The sequence below is a fragment of the Dreissena polymorpha genome, chromosome 4 (genome assembly GCF_020536995.1).
Source record: "Dreissena polymorpha isolate Duluth1 chromosome 4, UMN_Dpol_1.0, whole genome shotgun sequence".
In the NCBI taxonomy this organism is placed as follows: domain Eukaryota; kingdom Metazoa; phylum Mollusca; class Bivalvia; order Myida; family Dreissenidae; genus Dreissena; species Dreissena polymorpha.
In genome coordinates this window covers 128,593,259-128,607,981 of record NC_068358.1, presented here as the reverse complement: position 1 = coordinate 128,607,981, position 14,723 = coordinate 128,593,259, and the positions used below count along the sequence as shown (strand labels likewise).

Here is a 14,723-nt window from a genome sequence, read left to right as displayed (position 1 = left end):
TTATGAATAAAGCATAACATTTGAATCTGACTGAACAATAACAGTATTAATTAATTGATAACGAGACTTTAAAAGGAGCCAGTTTATATTTATATTTTTACTGAAAACATAAATATAAATTTATTTTTCTGAAAACATAGATATGAATAGACATAGATATGAATAATCTCCTTACTCAATATTGTATTGTAATGAGTTCACAGTATATAATGTTACTATTCGCTTCTGTTAAATGATACATGTAAAGAAAAAGTATAAAAATGGTAAATATAACCGGTCTTATATTCATAGCAATGACCGTTTGAGAAAATACACCTTTTTTAATATAAGAGTAATAGTTTAAACAGGCTGGGGTGCAATCATTTATTTTAATTTATCTCAAAAGTTGAATGGGTAAAGAAATGTTTATCTTAATTGGAAAAAATGAAGTTTGCACATTCCATTGGTGTCTAATTTTATGATTCACTGTTAAATTATTGTTTATTCACTACAATAATTTCAAAATCAGAACCTGACGGAATACGCAAACTTTTTTTATAAAAATTATTTTCTTGATCTGCTTGCAGCTTATACACTACTTGTGTCGTACTTTTAAATACATTTAGTTCAAGATTTTGCCCAATTTCGATCAATACATTTACCTCTAGATTATCAATCCAGATCTTGTAACAATAAGACTATTATAGCCATTATTTTATTTTTGTGAAATATTGATAGAAACGTGTTCTAACGCGTAAGTTAGCTTAACGTTCATTGTCAGTCAATACCTGATGCCACATGGATTCGAATCCGACATGGGGCAGATTCTTTTTCTCCCCTTTAAAGTGCCCTTTTATTTTCAAACTGATCAGATGGTGTTAGCTTTATGGTAAAATAGTTGTTGAGTGAAATCATTATTGAAAACTAAACTAACAAAAATGTACATTTAAAAGAAATACTACTATAGCCCGATCGGGATATATTTAGTGATTGAACCCAGTCTGTTAAAAACACATTTTCATAATATTTTTAGTTTCTTAATACTAATGAAACATTCTGCCTCCGATGTATCCATCAAAGAACAGTGTATCAAATATTTGTAGTATCCATTGTTTCTTATTAAACTTTATAATATTTACACCATCCATGTATCCTTCAACGTACAGTTTATCACATTTTTGTAATATCCATGCTTTCGTAATACTTTACGCCATTCATGTATCCTTCAAAGTACAGTATATCACATTTTTGGTATATCCATGCTTTTTTTCTCCATTTATGTACCCTTTAATGAAAAATACTGTTTATTACATTTTGTAATATCCATGCTTTCTTAACACTATACACCATTTATGTATCCTTTAAAGTACAGTTTATCACAGTTTTGTAATATCTGTACTTTCTTCATACTATACAACACTTACGTATCCTTCAAAGTACAGTATATCACACTTTGTAATATCCAGATGTTTCTTAATACTAAACACGATTCACATCTTCTTAAAATTTCAGTTCATCAAACAGAAAAACATTTATTTACACTGAAAGTTCGCGGTGTGTCTACACGTGTCTTGAAAAACGAAATTAGCAATCATTTCATCCGACAGAGTAACATTCATAATTATATTATTGTCTTTTTAAATGTATACTAAAAGTGGTCACATATTGTCAAACTCGTCACTCCGTTTTGCATAATGTCTCTACTATTGATAGCTCCTATTAAAATCCAAGTACGTTGTAACAGACGTTTCCGAATGACGTTCCCTGACACTTATGGATCTGCAAACATCTGCGTAGGATCTAATTTGTTCAGACTCTCTTGGTTCATGTATGCTGACTTTCCTTACTGTTGGGATGGGACATATGGTGTCCCTTTCCCTCTCAGGTGTCCTGGTTCTTGGAATGGGACGTGTGATGTCCCTTTCCCTCTCTGACGTCATGGATATCGGGATGGGACGTATGAAGTCCCTTTCCCTTTCTGGCTTCCAGACTTTTTTGGGTTCCTTTATGATTCTGTTTCAGGTTGGAGCTGTAGTGCCTTCACACATTGCGATCTCTTCATTTTCCTAAAATACATGCTTTGATTTAATATAATGTTCTAAATTGAATACATGTACACTAATTTTATGTAGGCAAAAGTAAAATAGAATTTGTTAAAAATGGTACAGAATAAATAAACCTTTTATTTAAAAAGAAAGAATACTGTCACACAAACTGCTATCATGACTTAAGGTAGAACTTAATTAAGATCTGTTAATTATGTAAATTTGCTTTAAGATTACATAAGCAAGATTGTACAAATCATTACAGACATGGTGATCGATCTGTGAAGAATTATTATTTGCTGGATCATTGTTATGAAAAATTATTATATATATAATGCTGTGTGTATCCTGTGTTTTAAGCATAGGTGCAACGCACCTATGCTTAAGGTATATACGACATTTCGAAAACCCACATCGATCGGTTGACCATTATGAAGCCTTACCTGATAAAAAATCAGACGATATATCTATTTAATTTAGTATATGGTAATTCTTACAATTTTTTTTTTGGAAACGTTTTTCTAACGTTTTCGTCCAAGAATATTGCTTACACCGTTTTAAGTGAATTTTTCTAAGACCGTTTTACGTGAATAAACCTTCTAAGAAACTATAACAAATTTCGTTCGTAAAACAATTCTGTTCTTGTTGATAGTGACCTCACACCTAATTTCTATTTCCTTTGTTTACTGTTCTGTGAGAGGTCAAATGTTTACATAACTGAATTCATAAGGCCCTGGTTTAAGGATATGTAAAATTTCATCGGTTAATTATAAATAGAAATTAAAACATATTCTCAGCAGGAAGTGGGGCATAAAGCACTTTTATTCTTTGAAAATGTGTAAAAAATGGCGGAGTACGATGAATGTTTTCTGATTTATGACATGGATTCTGACCTGCCTTTCTATGGATTTGATGAAGTAGAGTTTGAAAGCAATAGAGATGTGTTAATTGAAGTTAAAATGATTTACTTTGAGCCAGAAATTAACGTTACGAGTAGAGCTAACGGTTTAAATGTGGCATCGGATTTAATGGATTCGCGCGAATTCTGGACGAATGTTGTGTCTGTAAAATATTAAATGGAAAGCTGTAAATGTATCAAGTCGGAAAAGAAAACGAATGGTTGTATAATGGTATGCGTGAAATAATGTAATTCTACGTATTTATTTTCATAGTTATGTCATTTTGCAGAGACGTAGATAACAGAGACTGGAAAGTCGCCCAATTTATATAATAAAGCGTGCCGAGTTCTCACCCGTTACAGGATTTCGCGAGACTTGAAGAAAAATATAGATGACGCCATTTTGTTTGCGAAGCGGGTAAAAGCTACAAACTAAAGAGCGAATTAAGAGCGAGTTCTTTGTTGACATTGACTGAATATGTTATTTTTAAATTGCTGGATAATGTTTTCACCAGACCAGTTCAGTAAACAGGGGACATCATTGGAGGTTACGGTAAGAATCGTTACAAATATTACTGCATTTTTACGCTATTCTCGGTAAACACACGTTTTGCTCCAATTGCAGTAAACTTGTGACACATTTAACTAAGAAAATATGACCTGGATATTATTTAATTTGATTTTTGTATTAAAGTACTGATTCGGTTTAATGAATTCACACCTTTTTATATTGATATTCTATTAGATAATACAATTACACCAGATTTTATTTACCCCATTTTGCCGATGAATTTGATTTTCTATTTAAACTCCTCATAGTTTTAGCGAATAAAACCTCGAATATAAACTACGGATCACATCATATATGGTTTCATTTTAAAGTACTGATTGGGTTTTATGTCTGCCCATATTTTCAGCGTGATATTGACCTTATCGCAACATCCGGGCACTTGCGTCAGTTAGAGTTACATGCCCCTTGACGACGGTGAAAACAAAAGCGCTGTCGCCATTTTATTTGCATTGAAATATTTAACACTGCTCGCAATTTTCTTAAGTTAAAGCACATCTTCGCGACTATTTTTTATAATAAAAATACCCAGAAATAGAAATTCTTTCATAATAAATTTAATTTAATGAACGAACACAAATAAGGATGAAAACAAACAACCAATAAATTTTAAATATATTCATCATATAGTATAGCTGATTTGAATCTCTATATTTGTTACCTTATTACCTTGTTACGTATTAAATAAATTCTCATGATAAATGTTATTGTTTTTATTTAATTCACACCAATTTCAACACTTTGTTTCCGCATGTTAGGCATTTGAATGCCCCTTTCTTCATCAAAAACCGATTATCTCCAGTTATAGGACAAGGGTAAGGCAGAATTTTCACCAAACACCTTATCATGAAGGGTGAAATCCATAATTAATTGCTTGACAATTAAACACTGGGGAGCAGGGTAATTTGATATCTGCTTGCCACCAGCCAGAACTGTGGGATGATTACAATTGATAAGAAAGATGAAATGTGCTCCAGTGTTTTAATTTTCTGAGATGATGATATTATCAATTTGCAAATAATCAGATGAGAACAAAACAAATTACACATTAAAGGATAATCTTCTTGCACAAATTGTTGAATTATTCACTATATATATTTAAGAAAGTAATCAGGTCATAATTCTTTTTATTTTGTAAAATACAATTTAGCTACATATGAATTAATAATCATTAACTGAATACATATATTTGCAGTTGTAGATTATGATAATTGTATGCAAATGTATTTATGAATAAAGCATAACATTTGAATCTGACTGAACAATAACAGTATTAATTAATTGATAACGAGACTTTAAAAGGAGCCAGTTTATATTTATATTTTTACTGAAAACATAAATATAAATTTATTTTTCTGAAAACATAGATATGAATAGACATAGATATGAATAATCTCCTTACTCAATATTGTATTGTAATGAGTTCACAGTATATAATGTTACTATTCGCTTCTGTTAAATGATACATGTAAAGAAAAAGTATAAAAATGGTAAATATAACCGGTCTTATATTCATAGCAATGACCGTTTGAGAAAATACACCTTTTTTAATATAAGAGTAATAGTTTAAACAGGCTGGGGTGCAATCATTTATTTTAATTTATCTCAAAAGTTGAATGGGTAAAGAAATATTTATCTTAATTGGAAAAAATGAAGTTTGCACATTCCATTGGTGTCTAATTTTATGATTCACTGTTAAATTATTGTTTATTCACTACAATAATTTCAAAATCAGAACCTGACGGAATACGCAAACTTTTTTTATAAAAATTATTTTCTTGATCTGCTTGCAGCTTATACACTACTTGTGTCGTACTTTTAAATACATTTAGTTCAAGATTTTACCCAATTTCGATCAATACATTTACCTCTAGATTATCAATCCAGATCTTGTAACAATAAGACTATTATAGCCATTATTTTATTTTTGTGAAATATTGATAGAAACGTGTTCTAACGCGTAAGTTAGCTTAACGTTCATTGTCAGTCAATACCTGATGCCACATGGATTCGAATCCGACATGGGGCAGATTCTTTTTCTCCCCTTTAAAGTGCCCTTTTATTTTCAAACTGATCAGATGGTGTTAGCTTTATGGTAAAATAGTTGTTGAGTGAAATCATTATTGAAAACTAAACTAACAAAAATGTACATTTAAAAGAAATACTACTATAGCCCGATCGGGATATATTTAGTGATTGAACCCAGTCTGTTAAAAACACATTTTCATAATATTTTTAGTTTCTTAATACTAATGAAACATTCTGCCTCCGATGTATCCATCAAAGAACAGTGTATTAAATATTTGTAGTATCCATTGTTTCTTATTAAACTTTATAATATTTACACCATCCATGTATCCTTCAACGTACAGTTTATCACATTTTTGTAATATCCATGCTTTCGTAATACTTTACGCCATTCATGTATCCTTCAAAGTACAGTATATCACATTTTTGGTATATCCATGCTTTTTTTCTCCATTTATGTACCCTTTAATGAAAAATACTGTTTATTACATTTTGTAATATCCATGCTTTCTTAACACTATACACCATTTATGTATCCTTTAAAGTACAGTTTATCACAGTTTTGTAATATCTGTACTTTCTTCATACTATACAACACTTACGTATCCTTCAAAGTACAGTATATCACACTTTGTAATATCCAGATGTTTCTTAATACTAAACACGATTCACATCTTCTTAAAATTTCAGTTCATCAAACAGAAAAACATTTATTTACACTGAAAGTTCGCGGTGTGTCTACACGTGTCTTGAAAAACGAAATTAGCAATCATTTCATCCGACAGAGTAACATTCATAATTATATTATTGTCTTTTTAAATGTATACTAAAAGTGGTCACATATTGTCAAACTCGTCACTCCGTTTTGCATAATGTCTCTACTATTGATAGCTCCTATTAAAATCCAAGTACGTTGTAACAGACGTTTCCGAATGACGTTCCCTGACACTTATGGATCTGCAAACATCTGCGTAGGATCTAATTTGTTCAGACTCTCTTGGTTCATGTATGCTGACTTTCCTTACTGTTGGGATGGGACATATGGTGTCCCTTTCCCTCTCAGGTGTCCTGGTTCTTGGAATGGGACGTGTGATGTCCCTTTCCCTCTCTGACGTCATGGATATCGGGATGGGACGTATGAAGTCCCTTTCCCTTTCTGGCTTCCAGACTTTTTGGGGTTCCTTTATGATTCTGTTTCAGGTTGGAGCTGTAGTGCCTTCACACATTGCGATCTCTTCATTTTCCTAAAATACATGCTTTGATTTAATATAATGTTCTAAATTGAATACATGTACACTAATTTTATGTAGGCAAAAGTAAAATAGAATTTGTTAAAAATGGTACAGAATAAATAAACCTTTTATTTAAAAAGAAAGAATACTGTCACACAAACTGCTATCATGACTTAAGGTAGAACTTAATTAAGATCTGTTAATTATGTAAATTTGCTTTAAGATTACATAAGCAAGATTGTACAAATCATTACAGACATGGTGATCGATCTGTGAAGAATTATTATTTGCTGGATCATTGTTATGAAAAAATATTATATATATAATGCTGTGTGTATCCTGTGTTTTAAGCATAGGTGCAACGCACCTATGCTTAAGGTATATACGACATTTCGAAAACCCACATCGATCGGTTGACCATTATGAAGCCTTACCTGATAAAAAATCAGACGATATATCTATTTAATTTAGTATATGGTAATTCTTACAATTTTTTTTTTGGAAACGTTTTTCTAACGTTTTCGTCCAAGAATATTGCTTACACCGTTTTAAGTGAATTTTTCTAAGACCGTTTTACGTGAATAAACCTTCTAAGAAACTATAACAAATTTCGTTCGTAAAACAATTCTGTTCTTGTTGATAGTGACCTCACACCTAATTTCTATTTCCTTTGTTTACTGTTCTGTGAGAGGTCAAATGTTTACATAACTGAATTCATAAGGCCCTGGTTTAAGGATATGTAAAATTTCATCGGTTAATTATAAATAGAAATTAAAACATATTCTCAGCAGGAAGTGGGGCATAAAGCACTTTTATTCTTTGAAAATGTGTAAAAAATGGCGGAGTACGATGAATGTTTTCTGATTTATGACATGGATTCTGACCTGCCTTTCTATGGATTTGATGAAGTAGAGTTTGAAAGCAATAGAGATGTGTTAATTGAAGTTAAAATGATTTACTTTGAGCCAGAAATTAACGTTACGAGTAGAGCTAACGGTTTAAATGTGGCATCGGATTTAATGGATTCGCGCGAATTCTGGACGAATGTTGTGTCTGTAAAATATTAAATGGAAAGCTGTAAATGTATCAAGTCGGAAAAGAAAACGAATGGTTGTATAATGGTATGCGTGAAATAATGTAATTCTACGTATTTATTTTCATAGTTATGTCATTTTGCAGAGACGTAGATAACAGAGACTGGAAAGTCGCCCAATTTATATAATAAAGCGTGCCGAGTTCTCACCCGTTACAGGATTTCGCGAGACTTGAAGAAAAATATAGATGACGCCATTTTGTTTGCGAAGCGGGTAAAAGCTACAAACTAAAGAGCGAATTAAGAGCGAGTTCTTTGTTGACATTGACTGAATATGTTATTTTTAAATTGCTGGATAATGTTTTCACCAGACCAGTTCAGTAAACAGGGGACATCATTGGAGGTTACGGTAAGAATCGTTACAAATATTACTGCATTTTTACGCTATTCTCGGTAAACACACGTTTTGCTCCAATTGCAGTAAACTTGTGACACATTTAACTAAGAAAATATGACCTGGATATTATTAAATTTGATTTTTGTATTAAAGTACTGATTCGGTTTAATGAATTCACACCTTTTTATATTGATATTCTATTAGATAATACAATTACACCAGATTTTATTTACCCCATTTTGCCGATGAATTTGATTTTCTATTTAAACTCCTCATAGTTTTAGCGAATAAAACCTCGAATATAAACTACGGATCACATCATATATGGTTTCATTTTAAAGTACTGATTGGGTTTTATGTCTGCCCATATTTTCAGCGTGATATTGACCTTATCGCAACATCCGGGCACTTGCGTCAGTTAGAGTTACATGCCCCTTGACGACGGTGAAAACAAAAGCGCTGTCGCCATTTTATTTGCATTGAAATATTTAACACTGCTCGCAATTTTCTTAAGTTAAAGCACATCTTCGCGACTATTTTTTATAATAAAAATACCCAGAAATAGAAATTCTTTCATAATAAATTTAATTTAATGAACGAACACAAATAAGGATGAAAACAAACAACCAATAAATTTTAAATATATTCATCATATAGTATAGCTGATTTGAATCTCTATATTTGTTACCTTATTACCTTGTTACGTATTAAATAAATTCTCATGATAAATGTTATTGTTTTTATTTAATTCACACCAATTTCAACACTTTGTTTCCGCATGTTAGGCATTTGAATGCCCCTTTCTTCATCAAAAACCGATTATCTCCAGTTATAGGACAAGGGTAAGGCAGAATTTTCACCAAACACCTTATCATGAAGGGTGAAATCCATAATTAATTGCTTGACAATTAAACACTGGGGAGCAGGGTAATTTGATATCTGCTTGCCACCAGCCAGAACTGTGGGATGATTACAATTGATAAGAAAGATGAAATGTGCTCCAGTGTTTTAATTTTCTGAGATGATGATATTATCAATTTGCAAATAATCAGATGAGAACAAAACAAATTACACATTAAAGGATAATCTTCTTGCACAAATTGTTGAATTATTCACTATATATATTTAAGAAAGTAATCAGGTCATAATTCTTTTTATTTTGTAAAATACAATTTAGCTACATATGAATTAATAATCATTAACTGAATACATATATTTGCAGTTGTAGATTATGATAATTGTATGCAAATGTATTTATGAATAAAGCATAACATTTGAATCTGACTGAACAATAACAGTATTAATTAATTGATAACGAGACTTTAAAAGGAGCCAGTTTATATTTATATTTTTACTGAAAACATAAATATAAATTTATTTTTCTGAAAACATAGATATTAATAGACATAGATATGAATAATCTCCTTACTCAATATTGTATTGTAATGAGTTCACAGTATATAATGTTACTATTCGCTTCTGTTAAATGATACATGTAAAGAAAAAGTATAAAAATGGTAAATATAACCGGTCTTATATTCATAGCAATGACCGTTTGAGAAAATACACCTTTTTTAATATAAGAGTAATAGTTTAAACAGGCTGGGGTGCAATCATTTATTTTAATTTATCTCAAAAGTTGAATGGGTAAAGAAATATTTATCTTAATTGGAAAAAATGAAGTTTGCACATTCCATTGGTGTCTAATTTTATGATTCACTGTTAAATTATTGTTTATTCACTACAATAATTTCAAAATCAGAACCTGACGGAATACGCAAACTTTTTTTATAAAAATTATTTTCTTGATCTGCTTGCAGCTTATACACTACTTGTGTCGTACTTTTAAATACATTTAGTTCAAGATTTTGCCCAATTTCGATCAATACATTTACCTCTAGATTATCAATCCAGATCTTGTAACAATAAGACTATTATAACCATTATTTTATTTTTGTGAAATATTGATAGAAACGTGTTCTAACGCGTAAGTTAGCTTAACGTTCATTGTCAGTCAATACCTGATGCCACATGGATTCGAATCCGACATGGGGCAGATTCTTTTTCTCCCCTTTAAAGTGCCCTTTTATTTTCAAACTGATCAGATGGTGTTAGCTTTATGGTAAAATAGTTGTTGAGTGAAATCATTATTGAAAACTAAACTAACAAAAATGTACATTTAAAAGAAATACTACTATAGCCCGATCGGGATATATTTAGTGATTGAACCCAGTCTGTTAAAAACACATTTTCATAATATTTTTAGTTTCTTAATACTAATGAAACATTCTGCCTCCGATGTATCCATCAAAGAACAGTGTATCAAATATTTGTAGTATCAATTGTTTCTTATTAAACTTTATAATATTTACACCATCCATGTATCCTTCAACGTACAGTTTATCACATTTTTGTAATATCCATGCTTTCGTAATACTTTACGCCATTCATGTATCCTTCAAAGTACAGTATATCACATTTTTGGTATATCCATGCTTTTTTTCTCCATTTATGTACCCTTTAATGAAAAATACTGTTTATTACATTTTGTAATATCCATGCTTTCTTAACACTATACACCATTTATGTATCCTTTAAAGTACAGTTTATCACAGTTTTGTAATATCTGTACTTTCTTCATACTATACAACACTTACGTATCCTTCAAAGTACAGTATATCACACTTTGTAATATCCAGATGTTTCTTAATACTAAACACGATTCACATCTTCTTAAAATTTCAGTTCATCAAACAGAAAAACATTTATTTACACTGAAAGTTCGCGGTGTGTCTACACGTGTCTTGAAAAACGAAATTAGCAATCATTTCATCCGACAGAGTAACATTCATAATTATATTATTGTCTTTTTAAATGTATACTAAAAGTGGTCACATATTGTCAAACTCGTCACTCCGTTTTGCATAATGTCTCTACTATTGATAGCTCCTATTAAAATCCAAGTACGTTGTAACAGACGTTTCCGAATGACGTTCCCTGACACTTATGGATCTGCAAACATCTGCGTAGGATCTAATTTGTTCAGACTCTCTTGGTTCATGTATGCTGACTTTCCTTACTGTTGGGATGGGACATATGGTGTCCCTTTCCCTCTCAGGTGTCCTGGTTCTTGGAATGGGACGTGTGATGTCCCTTTCCCCCTCTGACGTCATGGATATCGGGATGGGACGTATGAAGTCCCTTTCCCTTTCTGGCTTCCAGACTTTTTGGGGTTCCTTTATGATTCTGTTTCAGGTTGGAGCTGTAGTGCCTTCACACATTGCGATCTCTTCATTTTCCTAAAATACATGCTTTGATTTAATATAATGTTCTAAATTGAATACATGCACACTAATTTTATGTAGGCAAAAGTAAAATAGAATTTGTTAAAAATGGTACAGAATAAATAAACCTTTTATTTAAAAAGAAAGAATACTGTCACACAAACTGCTATCATGACTTAAGGTAGAACTTAATTAAGATCTGTTAATTATGTAAATTTGCTTTAAGATTACATAAGCTATTATACTATATAATGCCATTGCTAAACTGTAAAAATACGACATGCATACCTTGGGGTAGGTCTCTGTGACTTGCGCTTTACGCAGACTTCCTTCTGTGGCGTACAGTTGTCTAGATTTCTTTTGGACTTCGCCTTCTTCTTACCTCTTCCTTTTTTGTGATAGAAGATCTTCATCTATCTGAAGAAGATCATCTATTTTGTCGATGTAACTTTCTTTTCCAAAGTCACAACTGATATTACCCGTGAAAGCGTCCTTTGTTAGGCACCCCTTTCCAAGGAAGTCTGGTAATTCTGCATTGTGAGTCCATGCAGTCAACATATATTCAAGCTGACAGTATATAAGTCTGATAAGGGATTGCACAGCTGAATATGGTGGCATCCAAAGTGTGGGGTTCCTGAACTCTTTTTTGCCTGGTACCTTGATGGAAAGTTGACGTACCTCTTCGAATGACAAATCCAACGAATGAAGTCCTTTACTTGAATACAGTCTTTTAAGAGCAGTTACATACACCCCCTTATCTATTGTCATAATTGTTTGTATCTAGCTTTAAACACTAAAACAGCTTTTTTTACTAATCAGATATTAGATAATTACATCATTTGGACTGGTCTTAACTTTTGTGCGGCACTTACTTTTCTTTTGAATAACTTGTTTGTTGAATTTAATGGTAAAATATTTAAACAAATTATTGGCGTTCCTATGGGTACTAATTGTGCGCCACTTATAGCTGACCTTTTTTTATATTGTTATGAAAGCGAATTTATGTTAGAATTATCTAAAACTAAGCAAGTAGATTTGATTAATTGTTTTAACCTTACTAGTAGGTACATTGATGACATACTTAATTTAGATAATCCATTATTTGAACAATATATTCACAAAATCTACCCAAAAGAACTAGTCTTAAATAGATCGTGTATATCCAATACAGACGCTGCGTATTTAGACTTACATTTAACTATTAATAATAATTTGATCAAAACTAGTTTATACGACAAACGGGACGATTTTAACTTTGAAATTGTGAATTTTCCGTTTCTAGATGGCAACATCCCTAAAGGACCTTCCTATGGTATTTACATTTCGCAGTTGGTACGTTATGCCAGAGCATGTTCGTGTATTAAAGATTTTAATGATCGTAATCTAATATTAACTAAAAATTGCTAAAACAAGGCTTTTTGTATCATAACCTAAGAAATAAATTTGCTAGATTTTACTCTAAGTATGGTGATTTAATTTCAAAATATAATGTTTCTTTAAAATGGCATTTAAATAATGGAATCTCCCATCCATCATTTTACGGAGATGTTTTGAAGCGTGTCCGCAAATTAAAATATGTTAAACCAAATGTTAATATTAAACTTTTCAATTTAATTAACTTGTTTTTATCAAAAGGATACGATACTTATGTACTTAAAAACACGTGTTTGATGGTTTTCGATTCACTATATCTTTCTTCCCTTAAAATTTGGAATCATTAGTGATATTATAGGCATTTTTCATTGTTGAATAAAATTGTGTCATTGTGTCGTATGAACAAATCTGCATGAATACTACATTATAGGCATTTTTCACTGTTGAATAAAATTGTGTCATTGTGTCGTATGAACAAATCTGCATGTAAACTACATTTGGACTCAAATGTCTCGTTATGATCGGATACTGTCCAGACAAAGAAAACACGGTGTCATAAAGCCAGCTGGGGACCTATACTTGGGGCTCTGCATAAACCACATGTGGTCATTAAACACAATTTATGATACCTCTATGTCATCTCTTATGATACTGAGCAGTCATTTAAGCCAAATTTTTAATGCCGAAATAATTGAATATACAGTTGCTTTATAAAACACGTTGACACCTTAAATAAACATTTAATTAAATTAAATGCAATATTTTTCATTTGATTGTTTGCATCAGTCTTAAAATCGTGTAAGCTTTTGTATTCTGGTGTTTAATTGCCCCTTTGTTTTGCATAATCCGATTATCTCGTATTGATCAAATATTGTCCAAACTTAACTGACAAGAAGGTGTCATAAACCACACTGGGTGGTCCAGACAGTGTCATTTAACACGATAGATGCCACCATGTCTCCTCTTTCTGGTAGTATTGAGCAGTCATTTGGATGAATAATTAACGCCGATGTACTTAACAGTTGCTTAAATAAGATATGTGACATATGGTCAAATATAAAATCATGTCCAATTTGAAATTTACACCGTAAAGATACAAGCCCGATTAATTTATTAAAGTATTTAATAATTATAAAATTTACGTACATAAAAAGTAATGTATTTAGCGTGTATCAGTTAATTAAAAAGACGTCATTCCGTATTAAGATTTAATGTTACGACAATAAACGATCGACATCATAAAAAAGAAATTACGTTTGACAGCAACGGGGGTTAATAATGTTTGAAAAACAAATATTTATACAGATATATGTGTGTTAATTTTAATATTTGTCACTCGTACTCATTACAATGAACACAACTAAGGCTTTCAGTAAGTCATGTACCAGATGTCCCTACGTATTTTACAGCTTCACATTAGCATGATAAATTGACATAGTAGAAATATAATTATAATGTTCGAAGATGAATGAACCCTGAAAAGAAGGACAATACTCATTACATCAACATCTACAAGGATACTCCCATTATTACAGAATAAACGAATTTACCCGGTGTCTCAGTGAGAAAGTTAATCATGAATGTCGCCGTACTCGATCGTCGCCCACTTGGTCGGGTCATTTTTCCAACATCCAGCTTGCAATTTGTACGGACATTCATTAAGTCCAATTAGTTTTATTTTCTGATCATATCGGGCTTTCTAAGTGCAATCTAACCCTTCATAATAGTCAAAAGACATTTTAAACACCAATTACAGGACATTTAATTACCTATCGACTTCCAAATAGGAATGCAATTGACGAAATATCAGCAGAGGTGCTCAATCAGCGTAGTAAATCGACCGTATCTAGGGCATTGTTTTCACCGTCGCTAAGGGACTGCCCCT

At 31.6% G+C, this 14,723-nt stretch overlaps 1 long non-coding RNA gene across 2 annotated transcripts; it reads right to left on the bottom strand.

Annotated features, from left to right (window-relative positions):
- Positions 1-6,514: 6,514 nt before the first annotated feature.
- On the bottom strand, positions 6,515-14,723 carry LOC127876431 (uncharacterized). 2 transcript variants are annotated; one of them, XR_008047852.1, is made up of 3 exons: positions 14,389-14,723; positions 11,753-12,121; positions 6,515-6,762 (listed from the first exon to the last, which is right to left on the bottom strand). It is a non-coding gene; the product is annotated as an uncharacterized LOC127876431 (long non-coding RNA). The 2 variants fall into 2 exon arrangements; XR_008047851.1 differs by lacking the exon at positions 6,515-6,762 and adding an exon at positions 11,246-11,479 and having other exon boundaries at positions 14,389-14,722.